Source organism: Galeopterus variegatus, unplaced genomic scaffold (assembly GCF_000696425.1).
Source record: "Galeopterus variegatus unplaced genomic scaffold, G_variegatus-3.0.2 Scaffold2405, whole genome shotgun sequence".
Taxonomy (NCBI): domain Eukaryota; kingdom Metazoa; phylum Chordata; class Mammalia; order Dermoptera; family Cynocephalidae; genus Galeopterus; species Galeopterus variegatus.
The window spans coordinates 62,455-73,191 of NW_007728516.1; positions in this window are offsets into that span (position 1 = coordinate 62,455).

Consider the following 10,737-nt stretch of genomic DNA (forward strand, 5'->3'; position numbering starts at 1 on the left):
GATAAAATATAAAACTCACTAGTTTACAAAGGACAGTTGGATTTAAATCATGTCTTTGTAAATGAAGCAGCATTGCAAAGCTAGTAAGTAAGCCTTTTCAAGGAGTTTGAGTGTGTCAGAGGAGACACAGAAAGGTAGATTTAAAAATAAAATAAATAAATGGATGCCACGATCAAATAAAATCATAGAGCTCCATCATAGGATTTTCTTAACTGGGCAACTGAGCTAAGGGCTGAGACAATGAAGAAACAGAGCAAAAGCCATTTGACTTGGGGCTCCAAGAGGAAGGCAGCAGAACTGGAAAGAGGGTCAGGTGGCATGCCATGGCTGCATTTCTCATGAGGCCTCAGAGTCTTTTGGCAAAATGTTAATAAGAAGCACATAGAGGCTCAAGGAAAAAGGGTTTTAATTGTCTTAATAGTTTCTTTGGGGAGAAGCAAAAATCCAGAGAGAACTGGGGGCCTAAAAGAAAAATACATTAAAACATGACCAAGGAATTGCAAAGTGACAACCTCAGGCTTATTGAGCTCAGAATGAAAGGTTCCTACCACATTAGGTGAAGGCTTGCAGTGCCACGGGCTGGGGAGGAGCTGGCCAGACCTGGGGTATGTGGCAACCCATGGTGATGAAAGCCAAATCCTAACCATGCTTTCCAGCAGTCACTTTAAAGAGGAAGAATGATAAAAGGAAAGGAGAGAGTAAAAGAATAAAGGACTTTTTGTCAGAATTTACACAGCTGAGTTCTCCTCTGGTGCCCAACCCAGAGTTCCCTAGTCTCCTGGCTGGCAAGCCACTTTTCTTACTGGATGCAGATCCAGGCTCCATGAAAAGAAAAATCTTCTCACAGGACCAGTGAAAGGGAAGTGTTAGGTTTAACAAAATGGAAAAAAGGGAGAAAGGAGCCAGGTGTTATTTCAGCCAAGAAGCTTTATTCCACCAGCATGGAGGGGAGACTGAGTCAGATCAGTTCCTGCCCCCGTTCAGACTAAAAAGGTTTTATAAGGTTTGAATTAGAGAAAGGGTACTAGGTGGTCATTTTTTTTTTTCCTTTCCTTTTTTGTCTTTTTTCGTGTCCAGCAACGGATAGCAACCCTCAGTGTCGCGCCCGCGCCTCGCTCAGCCAGTGAGCGGAACCGGTCTGTATGTGGGATCCGAACCCTCGGCGGGAGCGCCGCCGCGCTTCCAAGCGGCGCACTGTAGCAGTGCACCACCGGGCCGGCCCTTGGGTGGTCATTTTTGCATAAGAATCTGTTTTGCACAAATTCCAGTTTTTCTCAGAAAGCAAAGGGGTAGATGGTGGAAGGTAGATTAACATGAGATAGGGATGGGCAAGGGGGGGAAGAGGGTGGAAAGTTGTTTATCATGGCTGTGCTGATGTTAAGCTGGCAATGAGGCCTAATATTCCTCCTATTTTATTTATATATATATAAAAGAAAAAAAGGGATCAGGGAGTCAAGGGGTACAAGCCAGTGTCACTGGAGGTGGTCCATTCTGTTCTTCCCAGTTGCATCATGGGTGCATGCTCAATAGGTCCAAGATGGTGGTGGTCTTCATCATGGTCACCCCAGGGCGGGGGTCATTGTAGTGGTCACCTTGAGGCTTTGTGCCACATGCAGGAATTCCTAAAGGGGTCTTAAGGTTAATCTGTAACTTAATTTTTACAATTATGATAAACAAGTCTTGGGGAGGGGTTTTGTAACTCAGTGAATATCTGCTCCCCTCTTATCTGAGTTTATTTTATCAGGGCAGGCCATAGGGTAATCGTTTACCCTGGGGATCTCATGACTGAGCAGTGGAAAAGTAACAAAGTGTCATCTGCAAAAAATGGAGTCAGTTTCGTTAACAGGCCTAGCCTTCCTCTGTTTCATTCCCTTCTGAGAGATTTTATCCTCCTTATTCTTAAGGAGAAAAGGGCTGGAGTCTCTTTCTTCTGGAACTGCTTCCTGCTGGCCATGGGTGTAGTCCCTGCCTGCATTTTGGCGATGTAAAAACCTCTCACTGACTGATCTAGTGGTTTATAGGGACTCAGTTCCTCTTAGGAGGGGATGGATTGGAATCCTTGTATTATCACCATCTTGATGTGGAGCTTTTGTAGCCTGGAAGATACAAGCTTTACTAACAGATTAAAATCTAATAACAGGTGTGCTAGTGTTTCCTTCTGAAAAATAATTTTCTCCAAGTTTTCCAATTTTATCAAAGATATTTATGACAAGACTAATTTACCTGCAAAGTAAGGTTAGTTTTTGGCCAGATTATTTGCATAATGTGCAGCAAGAATAATGGCCTATCACATAAATTCTTTTTGAGTTGGCTTTGCTGGGACTTTTATAAGGAATTTTTTTTTTTTTTTTTTAAAATGACCGGTAAGGGGATCTTAACCCTTGAGTTGGTGTTGTCAGCACCACGCTCAGCCAGTGAGCGAACCGGCCATCCCTATATGGGATCCGAACCTGTGGCCTTGGTGTTATCAGCACCGCACTCTCCCAAGTGAGCCACAGGCCGGCCCTATAAGGAATTTTTGATTAGACCTTCAAAAGCTTCTTGGGTCTTAGGAAGCCAACCCAAGGATTTGACTTACTCTATGATTACCTGTGTGAGCTAGGTGAGTTCCTCCCTTCTAGAGGTCCCCAAAATATGAAGGCTCTGGTCTATCAGAAAATTACATTCCTAACTTACTGCAAGACCAGGAAACTTGTAATCATGTAGACAAAGTATCAGGCCAATCTTTCCAAGGGGCTTTTTATTGGCACCTTAGAAGAGTCAACCTCAATTCCTTAAAGCAGTCTGGTCATATCTGAAAACATGGTATTCCAGTCAAAGCCATGGTAAAATAACCAGTGTCTCTAATTGTGTCCTGTTACAAGAAGAACAGATTCTTTTTTTTTTTTTTCTTAAAAGATGATGGGTAAGGGTATTTTTAACTGTGACTTGGTGTTGTCAGCACCATGCTCTCCCAAGTTAGCTAACCAGCCATCCCTATATATAAGGATCCGAACCCATGGCCTTGGTGTTATCAGTGCCACACTCTCCCAAGTGAGCCATGGGCTGGCTCTAGAAGAACAGATTCTTATTGAACTTATGCAAATAACTATATTGTCCTAAAATAACACTACTCATGAATAGTTTTAAAATCCTGGAGGGATCAAGTAGAGAGAAAAGTAAATGTTTCAATTTTTGCTTATAAACATATAATTTAGCAAGCTGTTATACCTTAAAAGATTTTCTTAATTCTGGAAAAGAAAACATTAAGAGAACCAGCAATGTTTCTGATAGGTTCTGAACATAACTGGCACCATTTCAGGCAAGGCCAAGCACAAAATGGCCCCAACCCCTCCCCTCTTCCCTTTATGAGAAATCTTATGATTTCTTAGAAACAGAAACCCTTTTGCTTCTGCAAGGGTGCAGTTCTCCACCCTGTTCACATAGCTTCCACATTGGCATAATGCCCCTCCTTGATTGTATCAGCCAGCCCTTGGCACCCTACAGTTCATATAAGCTCTCCCACCCCCCCACATGGTGCTGTCTTTCATCTTCAGGGCAGCCCTGGGCTGCCCTCCACTTTGAGCACAGCCTGGCAGATTCTTTTCCTTTAATGAAACTGGATCGGTACCCAGCATCTTAGCTCACTTTCTTTCAGTTTCAAAATAAAGAAACTGTAATAACCCATAATTTCAGTTTTATGTAATTAACTTTTGCTCTTTTGACCTTGGTTAGCAATTTTATAAATTCATCAGTTTCTTCATTAGAGTTTTGGAAATTTAGTCCAATGGTATGAACTCAAAGTTGTCAGGAACCTGTATCTGTTAATTTTTTCCCTGAAAAAAATTTTTTTGAAGACACAACACTTTATAATGGAACCAAGATTATGACTGATAGCATTTATATCAAGACATAGATTTCTAAGAACCTTACACAATTTTGGAACACATATTAATAACATCTCAGTATAACACAAAGAGTGTCTAATATTATTTTCTATTTTGACAATGATTCCCATGTAGTCTTAGTAATCAAATAAGCCAATTGGTTTTGATACATCTCTTTTATATATACGTATACATCCTTTGAGAAGCTCCAGGGCCCTTGAAACCTTTCAAAGTTAGTTTTAGTCAAAAGTTTGAATTTTCAGAATTTGGTACTGGAAAGTTTGTCAAATAACAAAGGCCTAAAACAGTTAAATAAGATCACAAATCACTGTAAAATAAAACCAAAGTGACAAAGGATTTAAAAGGCAGAGAGCACAAAAAATTGTCTTGATAAAACATGGAATAAGTTTCCTAGGCCAGTTATCTAAAAGATAAAAAAACACTTAAAATTTTCTATTAAGAGCAGTAAAGTGCTTTTAGGAAATCTGATTGTTCCAATGTAGGAGAGCAAACTCTAAACTTGCATCAGAATACTTTTGATATTAATGTTGAATTTTTAGAAAAATTTATATTTGCTTTTAATTTTAGCCAATTTCTCTAATTTATTTCATAAATTTACCCTTTACAAATCATTATCACAATTTACTCAGACTTTCTGTCTTTGCCATATACTTCCTACTTCCTAAATAGCTAGTCATTTTACTGTAGGACAAAAATACACTGTACCAGATGCTTTTTCACATCAAAATTATTCTTTTTTCTTTCTTAATATTTCTAACCATAATTACATCTTCATATCCATAGCTTTCTTAATATCACCTCTTCTCTTACATACTTTTTTCTTCTCTATCAATGTTAAATTGGTCTCATTTGCCTAAACATTATATACAGAATGATCCTTCTGTTTTTGGTTGGGTTCACAACTTAAAAGCCTTCAGCAAAGACAAATGTAATCCTGTTTGATTAGTAAACCTAGGCAAAGATGTATGCTGATAATTTTAAAAACATTTTTTATACATTCAGGAACCTTAGAATCTAGTAAGTGGAGGTCCATTTGTTAGAGGAGATTATACAAGGCCCAGTTTGAGCCTCAGCCATTTCTAACAAATAGATATTTATGGTTTCCCAGACAAAAACTTGGTGTATTAAGTAGTTTCTAAAGGTCTCTAGCAAAGGCTCAAGTTATGAGGCAGCAGTCTTGAGTCTCCATGAATTATGGAAAATATCTCCTATTTATTTTTTACTTTTTATAGTTTACTCAAAAGGTAAAGATAAATCTTTTTTTTCCCCCCCTTTTTGTCTTTTTTCGTGACCGGTAACAGGATCGCAACCCTTGGTGTCGCGCCCGCACCGCGCTCAACCAGTGAGCGGACCAGCCTCTATATGGGATCCGAACCCTCGGTGGGAGCGCCACCGCGCTCCCAAGCGCCGCACTCTACCGAGTGCACCACCGGGCCGGCCCGTAAAGATAAATCTTTTATTATGTTATTAATATTACACAAAAATTTTAAGAAACCTAATTATATGTTTTGTGCCAGTGTACTGTCAATATGACAGTTAATTTTAATAAAAACTCATAAACAAATCTCATCTCAGTTAGGTTTGACCACGCAAAATTATTATAAACTTTTTATAAGCTCTTATAAACCCTTTACTTTTAAACCAGACAAAAAAGTTTATTTAACTAAAACCATATTACATTTTTATGTTTTTTATTACCTTTACCAAAAATATATTTTACTTTTCTTAATATTCTGTAAAAAAATGTTTATACCCAGCAGTTTGAATTATGTGTATTAACTATAATTGACTCATTAGCTTCAATTTCTAGTGATAAACCTAGGAAGCAAGCATGTTTTTAATTTTTTTAACAGATCCAAATATATTTAGTATCAAAATATATAAGCATAAACATATAATAACTAACATTTCAGTATTTTATCAATTAACACGACTTTAAGATTTCAAGTTACTGAGAAGGATTTTTGAAACTATGATGGTCTCATTTATAAGCATTTAACCCATTCACATTTGTTTAATTTACTTATATCAAGCTACACCCTTATCAAACAGTATTAACCAGGGCCTTTGAGATATTGGATGTAGGTCTCCTTTTGCTAGCTATCCTGGGTCCCCAGTACCCATGTGGCATTCAGGGCCATGTGGAATCTAGAGAGACCATGTAGAGCCCAAGGCGGAGGGTAGCATTCACAAAGATAATTTCTAAAGGACGTTTCTCCCAGAATGGCTGGGAGGCAGAACTGAGATAAGGAAGAGAATGTATTGAGTTCTGTCCTGGAGCTGGTAGACCATGTGCTGTGGATACATTATGTCCTTTGACCTCAGCATGGCCACCTATTTAGGCCCCAGAATTCAGAGGCTTAAATTCAAAGACAAGCTAACAAGACATATGAAGGGCTTTGGGGGAAGCCCAACAGCCAGTTCTCTTACAGCTTTTAGTCCTTAAACAAATAGTAAGTATCAAACATATCACAAAATGTGATGGCCAAAAGACAAATCTAGGCAAAAAGTTTTAAATCAAATTCTGAAAACACATCTATTTTAACAACAAATTAAAAAAAACTAGTCAGGTGAACTTGGAAAATATTTATGCTTATCTACTCAATGAGCATGCATTTTTTATAAGCCAATTATTTGGTACCATGCAGACAATACAAACACATGTATAGTCATGAACATGTAGATGTAACATACAGCTTACATACATATATATACAGGCATAAACAACAAACAAGGATCTTATAGGTTTTGTTTAAAATGTTAATAAGGAGACAGATAAAGTAGAAAACTCACTAGTTTAGGAAAAGGACAGTTGATTTTAAATTGCATTTCTTTTTTTTTTTTGTCTTTTGTCTTTTTTCCGTGTCCGGCAACGGATCGCAACCCTCAGTGTTGCCCCCGTACCGGACCGGGGACCGGCAACGGGATCGCAAGCCTCGGTGTTGCTCCCGCGCCTCGCTCAGCCAGTGAGCAGGAGCCGGTCTGTACGTGGGATCCGAACCCTCACACGGGAGCGCCGCCGCGCTTCCCAAGCGGCGCACTATCCAGTGCGCCGCCGGGCCGGCCCCTTAAATTGCATTTCTAAAAAATGTCCAAGTTTATCTGTAAGGCCTCACTCTGTTTTAGAGAAAGTAAGGTAACAAATTTACATTGCAAAGCAAAGAATGCAAGCTTTTCTAATGAAGTTGTGTGTCAAGAGACACAGAGAAAGTTGTTTTTTTTTTTTTTTAAATGGATGCCAACATCAAATGAAATCACAGAACTCTACCACAGGATTTTATGAAGAAATAAATAGACAAGCCTATGAGAAGATTTAGAAGTCTGTTCAAAATAACCAGCTGGATGTCAGAAAATTGTATTTGAGACTATTTACTTAAACAGGTCTCTTTTAATCTAGTTTTTGTTTCTCAACTGGTTACTGAATTAAGGGCTGAGCCAATGAACAAATAGAGCCAAAGCCATTTGACTTTGGGGGTTTCAAAAGAAAGGCAGCAGACCCAAAAGTAGGTCCAGTTGGCATGTGACAGCTGCATTTCTCATGAGGACCCACAGTCTTTGGTGGAAATGCTTATGAGAGAAACACATAGAGGTTTAAGAAAAAGGTTTCAGTCAACTAAATAATTTCTTTGGGGAGAAGCAAAGATCTACAGAGAGAAATGGAGGTCTAAAAGAAAATATACTCAAACAAAACCAGAGTTTCTATAACAAAGACTAATCATACAAATCCTTTTCATTCTATTATCAATTTTTTGGAAAAAGAGACAAACATTAAATGATTTTTGTTGTTGTTTTTCAAACAGATTCCATAGAGAGAGAAAGACCAGGAGTCTGACAGGTAAAAAAGGCTTACTATTTTGCCAGCTTTCAAGCTTTGGTCTCTCTCAGCCATGGCTTTTAGAAGAGGAAAAGAGCTTGGGTATCCTGCTCATAGCACCATAACTATAGGGGCCAAGGGAAGACATACCCTTTAACCCCCTGAAAGTCCTCCGAAAATCTTCTGATAACAGCGTAGTTTTATATGACACGGGAGCCTTCAGAGTGAAAACAAAAGACATGTGGAAACTTGTGCATATTTATGTTTAGGTTCTATGAAGCAGGCACAGCAATGTAGAAATGACCTAATGCTAATAGACTCAGAGGAGAAATTCAGCAAGGCCTGTCTGTTCAGATTCCTTTGGCCTTTCTGTGTAGCATTCATTCCTCCAGGGAACAGGGAAGGACACTTTCTGGAATGGGGGTCTTATGACCTACAATCAGATAAGGTAGGTCAGAGAATTTCTTTATGGTCTACTCAAAGACAGAAAGGCAGGGGCCAGATTAGAGTGTATCTATGACCGGCCTTGGGGAAGGAGGATTCTAGTTCCTATGGCTTGCCTCAGGGAAGAGTGGAGCTGAGAGACAGGAGGGCAGGAGAAGGTCAGAACAAAAATAATTTGCTTTTGAGGCTTTCATTTTGGGGTATAACTTTCTAGACGCCAACACAATGTTGCAAAGAAATACCAGGTTCTTTGGCTTTAGTTTATCCAATTTAAAGTCCTTCCAGCTACCTAAAATACATCTTTAGAGACCAAGGGTTTAGGTTTGTGAGATCTGGTGACAGGAGGGGAAGGGGGAGGTGAAAGTGGGTCAGGTGCAGGTGGGTTGGGGTAAGGAGAGTTAGGATATGGTGGAAGTAGGGAGGGGGACGGGGAGGTTGGAGGCAGCCAGAGAATAGGAGAGTTTTCTGCAGGATTAAAGTCAAAGGTGGAAGGAGGAGAGGGTTTTTCAGTAGAAGGAGAGGATTTGGGGGGCTTGTCATTGAAGAGAAGAATTTGGTAAGAGTTGCAAGCATGACAGAGAGAAGGGTGAGGATGAAGGTAAACAAAGTCTTTGGCATAGGGGACTTCAGACCATTTGCCATTGTGATTGAGGAAGTTTTCTAAATTGTGGAGAATTTGGAAACCAAAAGTACCATGTTCCAGCCACTGGCTTTCATTATCCAATTTGTTTTGTGGTCAGACAGTGTTACAAAAGAAAATAAGTCATTTTGGGTGAATATCAGGTGAAAGTTCAAGAGTGTTTAAGTTATGGAGAAAGCACCCAAAGGGGTGTCCTGTGGAGTATGCACAGACAGACCTGATTGCCCAGGAGGTGAAAATGTTAATTTGGGGGGTGAGAGAAATTCAAATCCTTGAGATCCGCAGCAAAGACCAGGCATCCCCAGAAATCAGTGATGATCTGAGCGTGAGAGGACAACCAATGACACTAGGCATCCCTAAGTGTGGAGGTTCCTAGCTACCAGTGTGGCTGAGAGGAGAGCCACCACCCTGGTGCCAGGGTTTTGAGGACAGTCCTGGACTGTCTGTGAATGGGATCCCATGTGAGAGGGAAACAAGAATTCACTTTCCTAAGTAGAGATCAATGGCTGATGTTAGATGCAGGAATTGTAATGGAGTATGGTAGTGAGAAGTAGCTGGCTTGAGTCTTGGAACAGGATAGGGGAGGTGAAGCAAAAGAAAAAGAGAGATCTCCACCCAGTTGAGTCCTGATAACTGGGGTGAACAATCCTGGGGCCTTTAGACTGTACTGAGGTGTAGCCTCAGCCAACAGCCTGCAGTTGCTGTCCGTTATGCTGCTTTTTCATGGGAGATCTAAGAGAGAGGAAGAAGAGAGGGTTTGAGGGCAGGCAGGGGCGGGGATGAAGGACTGCTCAGGATCTGGGAGTAAGCCTGGGATGAGCTGCTGCTGCCCATTGCTTTGCAGGTTGCAAGAGAAAGTTCTTTGCCAGAGTCCCAGACCCTGTCCCAGCGGTGGCAGGGGAGACAGAGAGAGAGAGAGTACCACCAGGTTCATGGAAGCCAGGGTGGTTGGGAGCCAACTACCCGGCCCCACTTTGGGTGGCAATAAATATTAGGTTCAGTGAGACGAAGAAGAGGAAGACCTGAGCCAGGCGCTATTTCAGCCAAGAAGTTTTATTCTACCAGTGTGGAGGGGAGACTGAATCAGATCAGCTCCTGCCCCATACAGACTAAAAGAGTTTGATAAGGTTTGAATTACAGGAAAAGCATTGGGTGGTCATCTTTGCATAAGAATCTGTTTTGCACAAATTCCAGTTTTTCTTGGAAAGCAAGGGGGTAGGGGATGGAAAGTAGATTAACGTGAGATGGGGGGAAAGGTAGAACAGAGTGGAAAGTTGCTTATCATGGCTGTGCTGATGTTAAGCTGGCCATGAGGCCTAATAGGAAGGAAGAGAGGGACAGAGAAAAGGGGCATGACAGGGCTTTATTACCAAGTGAAGGTGAGCTTATCATGGCTGTGCTGATGTTAAGCTGGCCATGAGGCCTAATAGGAAGGAAGAGAGGGATAGAGAAAAGGGGCATGACAGGGCTTTATTACCAAGTGAAGGTGAACAACAGGGAAGAGATGATGCCATCTCTCCAACAGAGAGAGATGCCTGTGCCCCACCTTCTCCCTTTTCTGTCCAGGGCTGACCCCATAATGGCCGTCATCTCCCCCTTGAGTGCAGGTATGATGGTGTAGTGTGCTGACTGGTTGGGTGGTGAGGCTATCCCCAGTGCATTGAGTCCATTAACTGCCGGGTAAGGAGGTGGCAGTGCTGATCTGGTCTGAATATTTATGAATAGTCTTCCTGGGGTGTGGCCCTATTCTATTCCAGCCTCAGAATTTCCTTAATCTAATGCATGGTATTTACCAAAAGCCTGTAAGAAATATTATTTTCAAAAGAGAAATATTTGGTTTTGGTCAACATGGCAGAATAGACAGTCCCCAGCATTACTCTCTCCCACAAATCAACCAATTTACAACTAAAAAAATAAGCAACAACTGCCAAGGTGGGGCCACTGGAGCTCAG